Genomic DNA, 16655 nt, shown 5'->3' with positions numbered 1-16655 from the left:
ATTTGTTTTCTATACATATTTATATAAATATTTTACATCTAGATATATGAATTTTTGTTTGTATATATACATATTTGTTTTACATATAGATATTTTGTATCTACATTTAAAATGTTCTGTTTTGAATAATTTGGATGAGAGTTTTCCAAGATGTATACCATTGAAAATGTTCTATAAAAAAAAGGTCTCTCTAGCCAAATAGATTTGGAAGTGTGGCATATTATGTTTATGTCAAGAAATTAATAGAGGTTAGCACATTAAAGGTTCTGAATGGTCCAGCAATAAAGAAACGTATTTAAATTTAGCCCAGCATTTCCAAAATTGTGTGTGTACGTGTATGTATATGTGTGTATATATGTACATGCAAAATTTGGAAAACAGTGGGTTTTTATGTAACGTAAGTGATAGAACTGAACAGATGGTGGTATGGCAGGGAAATGGGAGGTGGTGATGGTATTTCATAAGGCTTGTAGGTAACTGAGAAAGCATATGTAAGCTTACAGTTTTTACAGGAGGTAATGAACTAGAGATAGTGAAAGCCTGCCACACCCTTCACAATCATGCTGTTATTAATTATATACCACAATGGAAGGACTGAGAAAGGAGAACAAAAGTGTACCAGATGACTAAGGAGGAGAATCAGCAACCGTCCACCTCATTGCTTAGGTAACATAAATGCCAGTGCTGCTTTGTGACAGCAGTGATCATGTGACCATTTCACATGGCTCAGATTGCCTGGCTTTTTGCCTGGCTTGGGTGTTCACTTGGTGCATCAGCTCCCAGTTTTCTGTTCACATGTGGAAGAAACTAAAGCAGCAGGGAAGCTCCATAGCCAGGTACTCTTGGCATTTATTCATTTTAGGTAGCAAATATTTTCAGCTTTAGCTCAGTATATTTATTAGACATGAAAATATAATAAATATAATAAGAAAACAAAGTGTAGAATTTGTCTATGGGTGCAAGGAAAAACTTGGCACCAAATTCTGGATCTGTGGATTAAAAAAAAAGTATTTAAAATAAACTGAATGATAATCTGAAATAAGCTGACTTTATTAGGCTCTTTTTTGGTTTTTCTCTTTTAAGAGAAAACATAAATAAGCATAATAAATCCAGTGTTTTCTATTACTAGGAAAATAAGCACAAAGACTTAGACTCAATGCTTAACAATTAAGTGAAAGAGGAATTGAATTTAAATGAGTTTTTTTTGTAATTCTTTTTTAAATTTCTTATTTTTTTGAATTTTTCTGACATTGGTGTTTATTAAGAGGTTTATATAAAACTCTTCTCTTTCCCCACTATTTTTAAAAATAAATTTATTTATTTATTTACTTTTGGCTGCGTTGGGTCTTCGTTGCTGGTCGCGGGCTTTCTCTAGTTGCGTGAGTGGGGGCTACTCTTCATTTTTTGCGGTGCGCAGGCTTCTTATTACAGTGGGTTCTCTTGTTGGGGAGTGCGGGCTCTAGGCACACGGGCTTCAGTAGTTGTGGCTCGCAGGCTCTAGAGGGCAGGTTCAGTAGTTGTGGCGCAGGGACTTTGTTGCTCCGTGGCACGTGGGATCTTCCCGGACCAGGGATCAAACCTGTGTCCCCTGCATTGGCAGGCGGATTCTTAACCACTGTGCCACCAGGTAAGTCCCCCCACTATTTTTTTTAAACAATTGAATTTTAAAGTAATTATTTTGACTTTTTTTTCCCTGGAAATATGTGTTGTGTTTCCCTCTGGGCCTCCTCAGATAATCTGATGTGCTTCTCTTGTCCCATGGAATCACTGTATTAATGCCAAATTTTGTGTGTCCATCTGACAGACAGTGCAGATAATGGCTGAGGATGCCTGCGTTTTGGGGGTCCTCCTGGGTTGCTAGCACTACACATGTCTTCTCTGATGACTGATGCATACGTTTTGTCATGGCTTAATATCTTCAAAGTAATTTGTGTGTTCTTAAAGCTCACTTTTAAATCTATTTTTTAAACTTCTATTAAGTTATTTAATTTTTAAAAAGCTTTGTAAACACTGAAGGTTTTTATAATTTAATGGGCAAACTGCTTTACCATTTAATCCTTAATTAAATATTGAACCACTTAAAGTAGCCATCACATGAAGAATACTGAATAAGACATGTGGGAAAAAAGGGGGGAGAAAAAGACAAAGATCCCTCATTAAAATGACCAGTTTGTCTTTTGTAGTAAACAGTGGAGACTTTGTGTAAATATCTGTTCTTATTCCTAGTTATTGGAGCTTGAGTATGTTAAGGTTTAGCTGTAGCCTGAGAGATCACAGTTCTTTTACTGTCCAGTAGTTCAATCTGAGACATTAATGGCAGCGTGGAGTGGGTCACAGATCTCTTAGCTGGCTAAAGGCTATGAAGATATTATGTAACTGTTTAAGGGGACATAATGGAAAGAGGCAAAAAAAAAAAAAGGTTCCAATCTACCTTCCTGTAATAAGACAATAAAAAAATGTAGTGATCCAGTTTGAATTGGCATTTGGGTCGTGTGACATAAGGATTATCTCTACTGGGGTTGAGCACTAGCAGAGAGCTCTCATGCTCAAATGTCTAGATGAAAGTGTAACTTGATAAGCTTAGTTAAAAAAAATAGCATTCCTGCATTTGTTCAGAACTTACTGGCATTGTGTTTCATATACTTTGTATTTTCAGAATCCCATTTTGGAGCTTCTGTTCCTTTCCTTCCATTGCTTTGCATGAAAGCCCTGTGTATAAGTAACATTGAGTAGTAGGAAGAATCTGTAGCTTTTGTCCTTTTCTAAATACTACCTAATCTTTTTTTACTATGAAAAAATTAATGATGTTGATTTCTTTCAAAGTATGCCTTATTAGTCTCATATATCTTTGTTTCTAATCATCCCTATTAATGATACTGTTAAACTTAAGTTTTAATCCTCTGTGAAAACATTAATTACTATGTAAATTGGCATTCTAGGATACAAGGGTTCAGAGGTCAGATGGGTTTATGGAATGGTACATACTATATATCTTTTTAGAGATTCACAATGTACATCATGTCAAAGGCTCTAATAGTTGCTAAGGTAAATAATTATTTTAGTCCAGAGTTTCTTTGGAGGCCAGTGCTAGAATAAAGTGACAAGGATGTCTGTTGCCTTAGTACTTTTGTATTTTGCTGGGCTTGTTTTGCTATTACTAAAATAAAAGGCCTTATGAGGTTAACCTAGTCAAAAAGTTCTTTTTCATTTGAGACATCTTTAGTGGAATTATTTAGCATAGTGTTTGACACATAGATGCTTAATAAAGAAAGGAATTTGTTCAGATTGATCAAGAATGGACAGTGAAATAAAAACTTTAGAATTAGATTGGCCTCTTGTAGTGTTTAGTATCTCTGCAGAGTCCTCCTTCCTTGATTGCTCTAGGAAATATTTTCCTACATTATCCCTCTGGCTTTTTTCTGGCTTCAGAGTTGGGGTTGGGAGGTGGAAGGTGTAGAGACTCAGGAGCTGGGAGGCCCAGGACACAAGCCTTAGGAATCCTGGATTCCTGAACCGAGACACCCCGGGCACTGTAATAGAGCTTCATTTAGGGCTGATTTTTCCTTCCATTTATACTCATAGTTGTCTGTACCCTTACAGGGCCGCAGCTGAAGTTGCTGCTGGATTGGAAATAAACAGGCCAATTGAATTTACCACCATATTATTCTTCTGTTTTACTTTAGAAATCTTGAAGTCTTTCACAACTTGGAGGGTTACATTTCTGGCTCTTTAAGTCCTACTTGAAGGAGAAGGAACTATAGTTCATAATGTGGTTAAATTTATCTAATATATCAATATATTCGAAGTGTTTGCCCCAATAATAATAGTTACTGTTTTAACCATAACATGCTAGGCCTTGTGCTAGGCTTTTTACGTAGCTGATCTGTAATTGTCATAACCACCCCAAGTGGTAATTTACTGGGTAGTTCAATTTTGCAGGGAAGGTAGGGTCTCAGATCTATATTTGTTTTGTTGTAGTTCTTCTCAAAAAATAGTCTGTAATTCATTTTTTAAAACTTGTTTTTAAAGCCTCTAGTTAGGATTCAGTGTATTAGAGAGTAACAGTAGGTTAAAAACCCACTTATTTCTCTTCTTTGAAAACTCACCCTTATTTTTACTCATATACATATTTTCATTTTTTACTCACCCATTGGATTAATCATTTTTTTGGCTTCCTCTTTTGTATCTTGCTTAGAAATAATCCATGCTTGCTGAGACCAAGGAATTAATTTGCTTCCTTCATTTACACTTTTCCCCCACTACTTTTCATTGCTGTGAGTTAGACATAGACAGGGCTGTGGCACTTGTTACAGAGATCAGGATTTTTGAGGGAGTGTACAGGCTGTGATGGTAGGATAATCATTTTAATTCCCTGTTTTGCTGCCATCTTGGGCAAAACTAGTGGCACCAGAGAGATGCCTGGAAGTTCTTAATGAATTTTTCAATGGATTGTTTTTCATGATGTGGGAAGTGAAGAATGGCTATCCAGAGTAGATGCATTGAACATTCAGTAACCACGACCAACACTCCGCCTTACATTACACTTAGCAATTATTTATTTAGACTTTTGCAATATTTTTTCTGTTTCGATCTTGAATCTTTCTCAGTCTCAGATTAACACTTTACAATGTGTGATGAATAAGGACTTTGAAACTAACAAAATGTTATATTGGTTTAGTTAGTTAAACTAATGGATGCCAATGTCATTCCAAGTACATGTTAAATCAGAATTCTTTTGCCAGATCCTAGAAGCTTAAATTATGTTCCAGTGCTTTTGCTTTATTATTCCTTAAACTTATTCCTGGCAGACTAAAATTGTAAAGGTTTGTTGGACTCTACTCTCAACCATTGGCTATTTCATTTTTTTTTTTTACAAGTTGCGCTGTGGAGTTTGGTGTTTATTATTTTATCGGAAATTGGCAAAAGCATGCACATTTTAAATAAATGCCTTTTCTCTTTCTACTCCTCTTGTTATCCATCAACCCTTCCTTATTGCTGAAAATGAGTTATTTCAAAATAGGATAACTTTTGGTGTTCACTGTCTTACCTTTTTATTTTGAGCTAATTTGTGCCCTTAAAAAAAAAAAACTAGCATAAATTAAGAAATGTGGAAATAGGTGGAACATCCAGACAGAAAGTATTTATTAAATACCTGTAGTGTAGATAACATTACATAGTACATTAGGCCACCCATTTTACTGTTTACATATGAAATGGAATAATTAAGCTTAATATACTAAAAACTCTTAAATTAATTTTGACTATAATCTTATTTTTATGGTTTGTGTTTTATATTTAAAATCTTTTACTTTCTGTATATTTTCTTTGTAGTTCATTCATATTCTATGTTAGTCATAGTCTGAGTATTTTAAGTAGTCACATAAATTTCTCAATATCATTTTTAACCTTTGAGGATTTACACTGTCTTGAGAAAGAAATTTACTATAAAAATTAATTAGGTTATAAAACACTGTGTAAAGAACTTATTTTTCAAAAGGATATATAGATGAGATTTTTGATAAATAATTTTACTTGAGGGGCAAATAATTTTGGTTATATTTTTATAATGTCAATATTTGTTCATTTGATACATTTAATCATCTTAATGTATCATTTGGGTATAAGTAATTATTATTGGATTTAAGGGATTTATACTTACAACAATGTAATACTATAATTCAGTGTTTTACCTAGCCTATTTTGAGAACTTTATTTCTTTCTTAAGGAATTTTAGTGGTCTCCAGAACAACAGACAGCAGAAATGGAACCTCAGATCCTGCTTCACTTTATTCTTCAAAATCTTCTACTAAGTAGTTCAACAAACAATAAGATTAAAAATATTAAAGCTAGTAATCATAGTTAACTATTATATTTCCCTTTTTGTGCTTTATTTCCTGAAACAATTGTTTCATTTCAAATTACGTAAATCTAATTAAAATAGAAGATCAGGCAAGTGATATTAATGAAGCATTCTATATAAATAAACACCAGGTTGTAAATTCCAGCAGAAGCTGTCATCGACTGTTGTAATAAAAACATACCTAAGAGTATAACTATTTTAGTGAATGAAAGAAGAAGGTGAAGCAAAACCAACCAAGCTGGATAATTCGGTCTGAAAGAGTTTTCTACTGTAGCTAGTCTTCTTTCCCCTGCTTCTCAGCTTTATACAGAAAAATGTTCTCAGTCCTCCATTTAATTTTTCGGGCTGGTTAAAATTGAAAGCATTTATAATGTTATCTTGCAGTGTTACCAGTGAAAGATGACTTAACGTCTCATCTTTCAGCTGGACAGACCTAATTTTTGACAGCCTGTCCTGGATAGGTAAGATTTTGGCCATGAATAAGTTAAGCTTATTTAAAAAGGAATCACCACTTAGTCTCAGGTAACCTGAAGGATAAAGAAAACTCCTTTCTTCTCGATCTCTGAAGTGCCCCGTACTCTTCCTTAACTAATCATGGACACAAGTTCATCATGGAAGAGGACTCTTGGGGATGTTGGGCTTCTCCCTGTCCCCAACCTCCACCCACCTTCTTTTTCCAGATACTTGCTGAGTGATTAAAGTGTGTCAAATGCTGGGTACAGAATAGAATGCTGAACAAGACACTCAAGGCTCCTGCTCTTCAGCAGCTTACAGTTTTATCTCCCCATACTTTTTATTTCTTAGTATGGGAAAATATGAAAGAATAACTCTACATGCTGCCCCTAGTGTTTAGGTAGGTTGTCTTTCAAAAGGTGGTTTATAAATTGGCTTGTTTGATACAGGGAACATATCACCAAAGAAAATATTATAAATTGTAATTATGTTCCCAAATGGTACCCATAATGTAGCTGAATTCCAGAACTAATGATATTATGGTTTCCCATTGTCTTTGGGGATATGAATTTCAACTGTAAATTTAAAATTTAGAGACTCTATTCGCTTTACAACAATTTCAATAACTGAAGAATGTTCCTCCCCCCCCTCCACTACCCCAATTTCCATACACCTTAAACAACAGGTGTTGTTTCCATTTTTTGCCCCACCCATTGGCAGTGAGAGATTTCTTCACCAACTGTGGTAGTGATGGTGGCAAGAGGAGAATGAGTGTCCTTGCAGCTGTGACAGGAAGGAGATACAGGCTTTGGGCACTTAGGGGGATGGGTGAAGTAGTCATACAGGGGGACTGATCTATGAAAGATCATTCAGGAGATGGAGAACCTTTTGCACCTAGAAAAGGAAGAATGGGAGTTGAGGGTAGATGAAGTAGTATTGGGATGGGGTCAAGATGGCATTAAAGGAGTGGGGTAGCATAAGTTGAATGTGGTAGAACAGGAAACTGGAGAGGAATGTTTAACAGTAGCTGCACAAAAGGGAACTGGAATCTTGGCAGTCATCCTGCCCAGGGGCTTGAATTTCTCAGATGTGGCAAATTTGGGGGACTGACATTTGCAAGTCAGGTTCTGCCTGTACACTGTTTCTTTTTATTGATGCTTCCTTTTTATCTATAATAACATTAGGAAATATTTAAATGTACACATATCACATGGATTAAAAATGTTACTTTTATGCATTTGAAAGTCTTTGTTAAAATTTCCTTTAAGTTACATAATCTTTGTGATCTTTTCAAAGATAAATGTTAATATCATTTAGCATAAACTAAAAACAGTGTAAAATAAAATCTGTTAAAAGGAGAAAGCACAATTAAAATAAGTCAAACCTCATTTAGTCAAAGCAAAGGGAGAAGTTTCTAGCAATAATAATCTGGTTAGCTTACATTAACCATCTGTTTTTGCATGTTGTCTACTTTTTACATTAAAGCCGTCAGCATATTAATCATAGTTTAAAAAATTCTTGGTCTGATAATTCCAACATTCTTGCCATATCAGACTCTGGTTTCGATGCTTGTTCAGTCTCTTCAAACTGTGTTTTTGTCCTTTTGTATGCCTTGTAACTTTTTGTTGAAAGGTGGACATGATGTGCTGGGTAGAAGGAACTGCAGTAAGGAGGCCTTTAGTAATACAGTGGAAAGATGGGCCATATATTCCATAGTCCTAGGATTAGGTCTCAGTCTTTTGTTGAGCTTGTGTTTCTGGACTGTGAACTTTGTCAGTGCTTTTCAGTTTTTGTGCTTTTTTTTTTTTTTTTTTTTTTTAAACTTTCTAGTGGGGAGAGGATGCCTAGAGGAGGCTGGAGTTATGTCACTTACTCCAAGTAGGTTAGGCTCTGATGAAACCCCAGCAATTTAGGCTCTAAACTGGTTTCTCCTGAGGGCGGGCCTTTTTAAGAATAGAATGCTCTAGCATATTTCAAAATGGTTGCTTCCCCCCACCCCCTGCTAGAAGCATGAGGGGATTTTTCTCTGAATTTCACTGTAAGAACCAGGTTGGGCTCCTGGAGATAAAACTCACGATGATATGGAGGCCCTCCATGACTGGTTGCCCATTTTTTTTTTTTTTAATCTCTCAGAGTTGTACATACTGAGTCTCTAGCACTGTCAATTACAGCACAGGTTTTCCTGCCCAGGTACTGGTTTCTGGGTAGGTTCCCTTGGAGGGGTTTCCTTTCTGTTTGGTTGTATTTCTCTATATCTGCCTGTGTGTCTCTCCAGTTTTGGGGGCAGTAGTTTGCTCTGCAACCTCACCTCTCTTACAGATCTAAGGTTTGTTGATTTTTCAGTTTGTTCAGCTTTTTACTGTAGAAAGAAGCCATAGCTAAATCTGGGCGGGCTGCATTTGCCATGTTTAGGTATCCGGCCTTTATCATATAGGTATGCGGGTCCACTGATGACCAAGGAAGGAACTTTAAGAGATCGATGCTTTGTAATGATCTTTTGACCTCACAGTGGAGAGGAGTGAGCATAGGAGAAAGGAAGACCAGTTCAAATACTATTACAGTAATCTGAGAAAGTGGCAGTGAGGACATTGCGAGAGAAGATAAATATGAGCCATAGACTGTAAGCTCTAGAATACTTAGTGACTGATTGCATATCAGGCAAGAGTAAGGAATTGAGGATTACTCCCAAGTTTTTGGTTTGGACAGCTAAATGAATATGTATCATTAACTAAGAGGTAGAACAGAGAGCAATGTGGCATATAAGTTGCCCAGGGGATATTCAGATGGATGTGCTCAGAAAACATTTGAATAAATTGACCTGGAGCTTTAAGCAAGTTCTGAATTGGAGATAGAGGTTTGGTAGTATCAACATTGACTGTTTTCTATTGACTGGTGTAGTAGGTCTGAGGAAAACATGTAGAACTGAGAAGAGGACCATGAAGTAATCTTAGGGAATGCCAACATTTTAGGGGGTAGGTGGAGGAAGAAAAGCTTGTAGAAAAAACAAAGCAGAGGTCCTGAACCAACATGGTGGAGTAGAAGGAAGTTCTCTTACTCCCTCTTGTGAGAACGCCAGAATCACAACTAGCTGCTGGACAGTCATCGACAGGAAGACACTGGAACTCACCAAAAAAGATACCCCACATCGAAAGACAAAGGAGAAGCCACAATGAGATGGTAGGAGAGGCGCAATCACAGTAAAATCAACTCCCATAATTGCTGGGTGGGTGACTCACAGACTGGAGAACAATTATACCACAGAAGTCCACCCACTGGAGTGGAGGTTCTGAGCCCCACGTCAGGCTTCCCAACCTGGGAGTCCAGCAACGGGAGGAGGAATTCCTAGAGAATCAGACTTTGAAGGCTAGTGGGGTTTGATTGCAGGACTTCAACAGGACTGGGGTAAACAGAGGCTCCACTCTTGGAGGGCACACACAAAGTAGTGTGTGCATCAGGACCCAGGGGAAGACTGAACCAGACCTACCTGCTACTGTTGGAGGGTCACCTACAGAGGCGGGGGGTGGCTGTGGCTCACCGTGGGGACAAGGACACTGGCAGAAGAAGTTCTGGGAAGTACTCCTTGGCGTGAGCCCTCCCAGAGTCCGCCATTAGCCCCACCAAAGAGCCAGGTAGGTTCCAGTGTTGGGTTGCCTCAGGCCAAACAACCAACAGGGAGGGAACCCAGCCACACCCATCAGCAGTCAAGCAGATTAAAGTTTTACTGAGCTCTGCCCACCAGAGAAACAGTCAGCTCTACCCACCACCAGTCCCTCCCATCAGGAAACTTGCACAAGCCTCTTAGATAGCCTCATCCACCAGAGGGCAGACAGCAGAAGCAAGAAGAACTACAATACTGTAGCGTGTGGAACAAAAGCCACATTCACAGAAAGATAGACAAGATGAAAAGGCAGAGGGCTATGTACCAGATGAAGGAACAAGATAAAACCCCAGAAAAACAACTAAATGAAGTGGAGATAGGCAAACTTCCAGAAAAAAATTCAGAATAATGATAGTGAAGATGATTCAGGACCTCGGAAAAAGAATGGAGGCAAAGATTGAGAAGATGCAAAAAATGTTTAACGAAGACGTAGAAAATTAAAGAACAAACAAACAGAGATGAACAATACAATAACTGAAATGAAAACTACACTAGAAGGAATCAATAGCAGAATAACTGAGGCAGAAGAATGGATAAGTGACCTGGAAGAAAGAACAGTGGAATTCACTGCCACAGAACAGAATAAAGAAAAAAGAATGAAAAGAAATGAAGACAGCCTAAGAGACCTCTGGGACAACATAAACGCAACAACATTCACATTATAGGGGTCCCAGAAGGAGAAAAGAGAGAGAAACGTCCCAAGAAAATATTTGAAGAGGTTATAGTCGAAAACTTCCCTAACATGGGAAAGGAAATAGCCACCCAAGTCCAGAAAGTGCAGGGAGTCCCATACAGGATAAACCCAAGGAAAAACATTCTGAGACACATAGTAATCAAATTGGCAAAAATTAAAGACAAAGAAAAATTATTGAAAGCAACAAGGGAAAAACGACAAATAACATACAAGGGAACTCCCATAAGGTTAACAGCTGATTTCTCAGCAGAAACTCTACAAGCCAGAAGGGAGTGGCATGATATACTTAAAGTGATGAAAGGGAAGAACATACAACTAACATTACTCTACCCGGCAAGGATCTCATTCAGATTCGATGGAGAAATCAAAAGCTTTACAGACAACCAAAAGCAAAGAGAATTCAGCACCACCAAACCAGCTCTACAACAAATGCTAAAGGAAGTTCTCTAAGTGGGAAACACAAGAGAAGAAAAGGACCTACAAAAGCAAACCCAAAACAATTAAGAAAATGGTCATAGGAACATACATATCGATAATCACCTTAAACCTGAATGGATTAAATGCTCCAACCAAAAGACACAGGCTTCCTGAATGGATACAAAAACAAGACCCATATATATGCTGTCTACAAGAGACCCACTTCAGACCTAGGGACACATACAGACTGAAAGTGAGGGGATAGAAAAAGATATTCCATGTAAATGGAAATCAAAGGAAAGCTAGAGTAGCAATACTCATATCAGATAAAATAGACTTTAAAATAAAGAATGTTAAAGGAGACAAGGAAGGACACTACATAGTGATCAAGGGATCAATCCAAGAAGAAGATATAACAATTATAAATATATATGCACCCAACATAGGAGCACCGCAATACATAAGGCAACTGCTAACAGCTATAAAAGAGGAAATCGACAGTAACACAGTAATAGTGGGGGACTTCAGGGGCTTCCCTGGTGGCGCAGTGGTTGAGAGTCCGCCTGCTGATGCAAGGGACACGGGTTCATGCCCCAGTCCAGGAAGATCCCACATGCTGTGGAGCGGCTGGGCCCGTGAGCCATGGCTGCTGATCCTGCGCATCCTAAGCCTGTGCTCCGCAATAGGAGAGGCCCCAACAGTGAGAGGCCCGCGTACTGCAAAAAAAAAAAAAAAAAATAGTGGGGGACTTTAATACCTCACTTACACCAATGGACAGATAATCCAAAATGAAAATAAATAAGGAAACACAAGGTTTAAATGACACAATAGACCAGGTAGACTTAATTGATATTTATAGAACATTCCATCCAAAAACAGCAGATTATACTTTCTTCTCAAGTGCACACGGAACATTCTCCAGGATAGATCACATCTTGGGTCACAAATCAAGCCTTAGTAAATTTAAGAAATTTGAAATCATATCAAGCATCTTTTCTGACCACCATGCTATGAGATTAGAAATCAATTATAGGGAAAAAAAGTAAAAAACACAAATACATGAAGGCTAAACAATACATTACTAAATAACCAAGAGATCACTGAAGAAATCAAAGAGGAACTCAAAAAATACCTAGAGACAAATGAGAATGAAAACACGATGATCCAAAACCTATGGGATGCAGCAGAAGCAGTTCTAAGAGAGAAATTTATAGCTATATAAGCCTACCTCAAGAAATAAGAAAGATCTCAAATAAACAATCTAACCTTACACCTAAAGGAACTAGAGAAAGAAGAACAAACAAAACCCAAAGTTAGCAGAAGGAAACAAATCATAAAGATCAGAGCAGAAATAAATGAAATAGAAACAAAGAAAACAATAGCAAAGATCAATAAAAGCTGGTTCTTAGAGAAGATAAACAAAATTGATAAACCTTTACCCAGACTCATCAAGAAAAAGAGGGAGAGGACTCAAATCAATAAAATTAGAAATGAAAAAGGAGAGGTTACAACAGACACAGTGGAAATACAAAGCATCCTAAGAGACTACTACAAGCAACTCTATGCCAATAAAATGGACAACCTGTAATAAATGGACAAATTCTGAGAAAGGTATAACCTTCCAAGACTGAACCAGGAAGAAATAGAAAATATGAACAGACCAAGCACAAGTAATGAGGTTGAAACTGTGATTAAAAATCTTCCAACAAACAAAAGACCAGGACCAGGTGGCTTCACAGGTGAATTCTATCAAACGTTTAGAGAAGAGCTAACACCCATCCTTCTCAAACTGTTCCAAAGAATTGCAGAGGAAGGAACACTCCCAAACTCATTCTATGAGGCCACCATCACCCTGATAGCAAAACCGGAGAAAGATACTACAAAAAAAGAAAATTACAGACTAATATCACTATGAATATAGATGCAAAAATCCTCAACAAAATACTGGCAAACGGAATCCAACAACACATTAAAAGGATCATACACCATGGTCAAGTGGGATTTATCCCAGGGATGCAAGGATTCTTCAATATACACAAATCAATCAGTGTAATACACCATATTAACAAATTGAAGAATAAAAACCATATGATCATCTCAATAGATGTAGCAAAAGCTTTTGACAAAATTCAACACCCATTTATGATAAAAACTCTCCAGAAAGTGGGCATAGAGGGAACCAACCTCAACATAATAAAGGCCATATCCGACAAACCCACAGCAAACATCATTCTCAATGGAGAAAAACTGAAAGCATTTCCTCTAAGATCAGGAACAAGACAAGGATGTCCACTCTCACCACTATTCTTCAACATAGTTTTGGAAGTCCTAGCCATGGCAATAAGAGAAGAAAAAGAAATAAAAGGAATACAAATTGGAAAAGAAGAAGTAAAACTGTTTGCAGATGACATGATACTATACATAGAGAATCCTAAAGATGCCACCAGAAAACTACTAGAGCTAATAAATGAATTTGGTAAACTTGCAGGATACAAAATTAATAGACAGAAATCTCTTGCATTCCTATACACTAATGATGAAAAATCTGAAAGAGAAATTAAGGAAACACTCCCATTTACCATTGCAACAAAAAGAATAAAATACCTAGGAATAAACCTAGCTAGGGAGACAAAAGACCTGTATGCAGAAAACTATAAGACACTGATGAAAGAAATTAAAGATGATACAAACAGATGGAGAGATATACCATGTTCTTGGATTGGAAGAATCAATATTGTGAAAATGACTGTACTACCCAAAGCAATCTATAGATTCAATGCAATCTCTATCAAATTACCACTGGTATTTTTTACAGAACTAGAACAAAAAAATCTTAAAATTTGTATGGAGACACAGAAGACCCCCAAATAGCCAAAGCAGTCTTGAGGGAAAAAAACGGAGCTGGAGTAATCAGACTCCCTGTCTTCAGACTGTACTACAAAGCTACAGTAATCCAGACAGTATGGTACTGGCACAAAAACAGAAACATAGATCAATGGAAGAAGACAGAAAGCCCAGAGCTAAACCCACGCACGTATGGTCAACTAATCTATGACAGAGGAGGCAAGGATATACAATGAAGAAAAGACAGTCTCTTCAATAAGTGGTGCTGGGAAAAGTGGATAGCTACATGTAAAGGAATGAAATTAGAACACTCCTAACACCATACACAAAAATAAACTCAAAATGCATTAGAGACCTAAATGTAAGACCAGACACTATAAAACTCTTAAAGGAAAACATAGGAAGAACGCTCTTTGACATAAATCACAGCAAGATCTTTTTTGATCCACCTCCTAGAGTAATGGAAATAAAACCAAAAATAAACAAATGGGACCTAATGAAACTTCAAAGCTTTTGCACAGCAAAGGAAACCATACACAAGACAAAAAGACAACCCTCAGAATGGGAGAAAATATTTGCAAATGAATCAACGGACAAAAGATTAATCTCCAAAATATATAAACAGCTCATGCAGCTAAATATTTAAAAAAATGCAATCCAAAAATGGGCAGAAGACCTAAACAGACATTTCTCCAAAGAAGACATACAGATGGCCAAGCACATGAAAAGCTGCTCAACATCAATTATTAGAGAAATGCAAATCAAAACTACAATGAGGTATCACCTCACACCAGTCAGAATGGGCATCATCAGAAAATGTACAAGCAACAAATGCTGGAGAGGGTGTGGAGAAAAGGGAACTCTGTTGCACTGTTGGTGGGAATGTAAATTGATACAGACAGTATGGAGGTTCCTTAAATCCCACTATTGGGCATATACCCAGAGAAAACCATATTTCAGAAAGACACATGCACCCCAATGTTCATTGCAGCACTGTTTACAATAGCCATGTCATGGAAGCAACCTAAATGCCCATCGACAGATGAATGGATAAAGAAGTTGTGGTACATATATACAATGGAATAGCACTCAGCCATAAAAAGGAATGAAACTGGGTCATTTGTTGAGATGTGGATGGATCTAGAGACTGTCATACAGAGTGAAGTAAGTCAGAAAGAGTAAAACAAATATCGTATATTAACCCATATATGTGGAATGTAGAAAAATTGTACAGATGAACTGGTTTGCAGGGCAGACATTGAGACACATATGTAGAGAACAAACGTATGGGCACCAAGGGGGGAAAGCTGTGGAGGGGGTGGGGGTGGAGGTGTGATGAATTGGGCGCTTGAGATTGACATGTATACACTGATGTGTATAAATTGATGACTAATATGAACCTGCTGTATATATATATATAAAAAGAAGCAAAACAGCCAAGACAGTTTTGAAGAGGAAGAAGAAGATGTGGTAGTGGTAAGGTATGGAGACTTATTTATGCAATAACCAGACTTTAAAAATAAAACTAGTGTAATATTGGCATAGGAGTGGGCAAGTACTGTATATCAATGTAACAGTTCTGAGTGCTCAAGAAATGACCCACATATAATGAGAACTTGGCGTTATTATAAATTGGCGTTATATTGATTAATCAATATTTTGTGCTAGATAATTTTGTATGAAAAAAATCAACTTAATTCTATATCTAGGACTGTTCTTGGAGTTTCAGACTCATACTCAAACACTGTATCCCAAACTGAACTAATTGTAACTTGTCAAACTATTCCTTTTGTATTCTGTGTATCACTAGCAAAGAAATTTGAGAGCCAGTATTTATTCTTCTGCCTCCTAAATTTATTTCGCACATCCAAGCAATAAAATATTTTGTAGAGTTTAAAAAAAAGAAAAAGAAAAAACAAAGCAATGTTTTAAGATATGGGGGAGAATGAGTAAAGAGTGATTTGAGGTCTTAAGTCTGAGGGAGTTATCACCAGAGTCAAATACACTAAAGGAGTAAACTAAGACAAGGATTGCATGGTGACCACTTTTGACAGTGCAGCAAGAGTGGTTCAGGTAGAGTTGTGTGGAAGTCATATTATGGGAAGACTGGAGAGTAAGCCTGACTTAGCAGCACATGTACTAGTTAGGAGTTGATTAGGTTGCACATAATTGGAAACCCTAAATAAGATTAAAAGTTATTTCCTCTTAAATAAAAGAAATCTGAAGGTTGAGAATCCAAGGCTGAAATGGCAGTTCCATGAAGTTGTCAGGAATCTATACCCCTTTCTACCTTTTTATTCTAGTGTTTTAGTCAGCTTGGGCTGCTATAATAAAGTACCATATTCAGAGTGGCTTATGAAGAACAGAAATTTATTTTTCACAGTTCTGGATGATGGAAGTCCAAGATCAGAGTGCCAGCATAGTGTGTTTCTAGGGAGGATGCTCTTCCAGGTTGTAGACTGCTGACTTCTTGTTGTGTCCTTACATGGTGGAAAGAAAGCTAGCTAGCTCTCTGGTCTCTTTCTGTCAGGGCACTAATGCCATTATGAAGACTCTACCCTCATGACCTAATTACCTCCCAAAGGCCCCACCTCTAAATACCATCACATTGGGATTAGGGTTTTAACAAATCAGTTTTGGGGGAACACAAACATTCAGTCCATTGCATCTGGCATTCCTAGAGTGGTCTCATTTTCACGGTCCAAGATGGAGGCTGAAACATCACACCA

The 16655-nt window shown here is 37.3% G+C and overlaps 1 protein-coding gene across 7 annotated transcripts in view; it reads left to right on the top strand.

Moving 5' to 3' along the window:
• SSBP2 (single stranded DNA binding protein 2) overlaps positions 1-16655 on the top strand; it is a gene marked incomplete at its 3' end in the record, with an annotated part of 330177 nt that overhangs the window by 50175 nt on the left and 263347 nt on the right. The gene's annotated exons all lie outside the window — the stretch shown is intronic.

Source organism: Mesoplodon bidens (assembly GCF_964165515.1).
Source record: "Mesoplodon bidens genome assembly, chromosome: 4".
NCBI classification, from domain to species: Eukaryota; Metazoa; Chordata; class Mammalia; order Artiodactyla; family Ziphiidae; genus Mesoplodon; species Mesoplodon bidens.
This window is presented reverse-complemented; position numbering and strand designations above follow the sequence as displayed.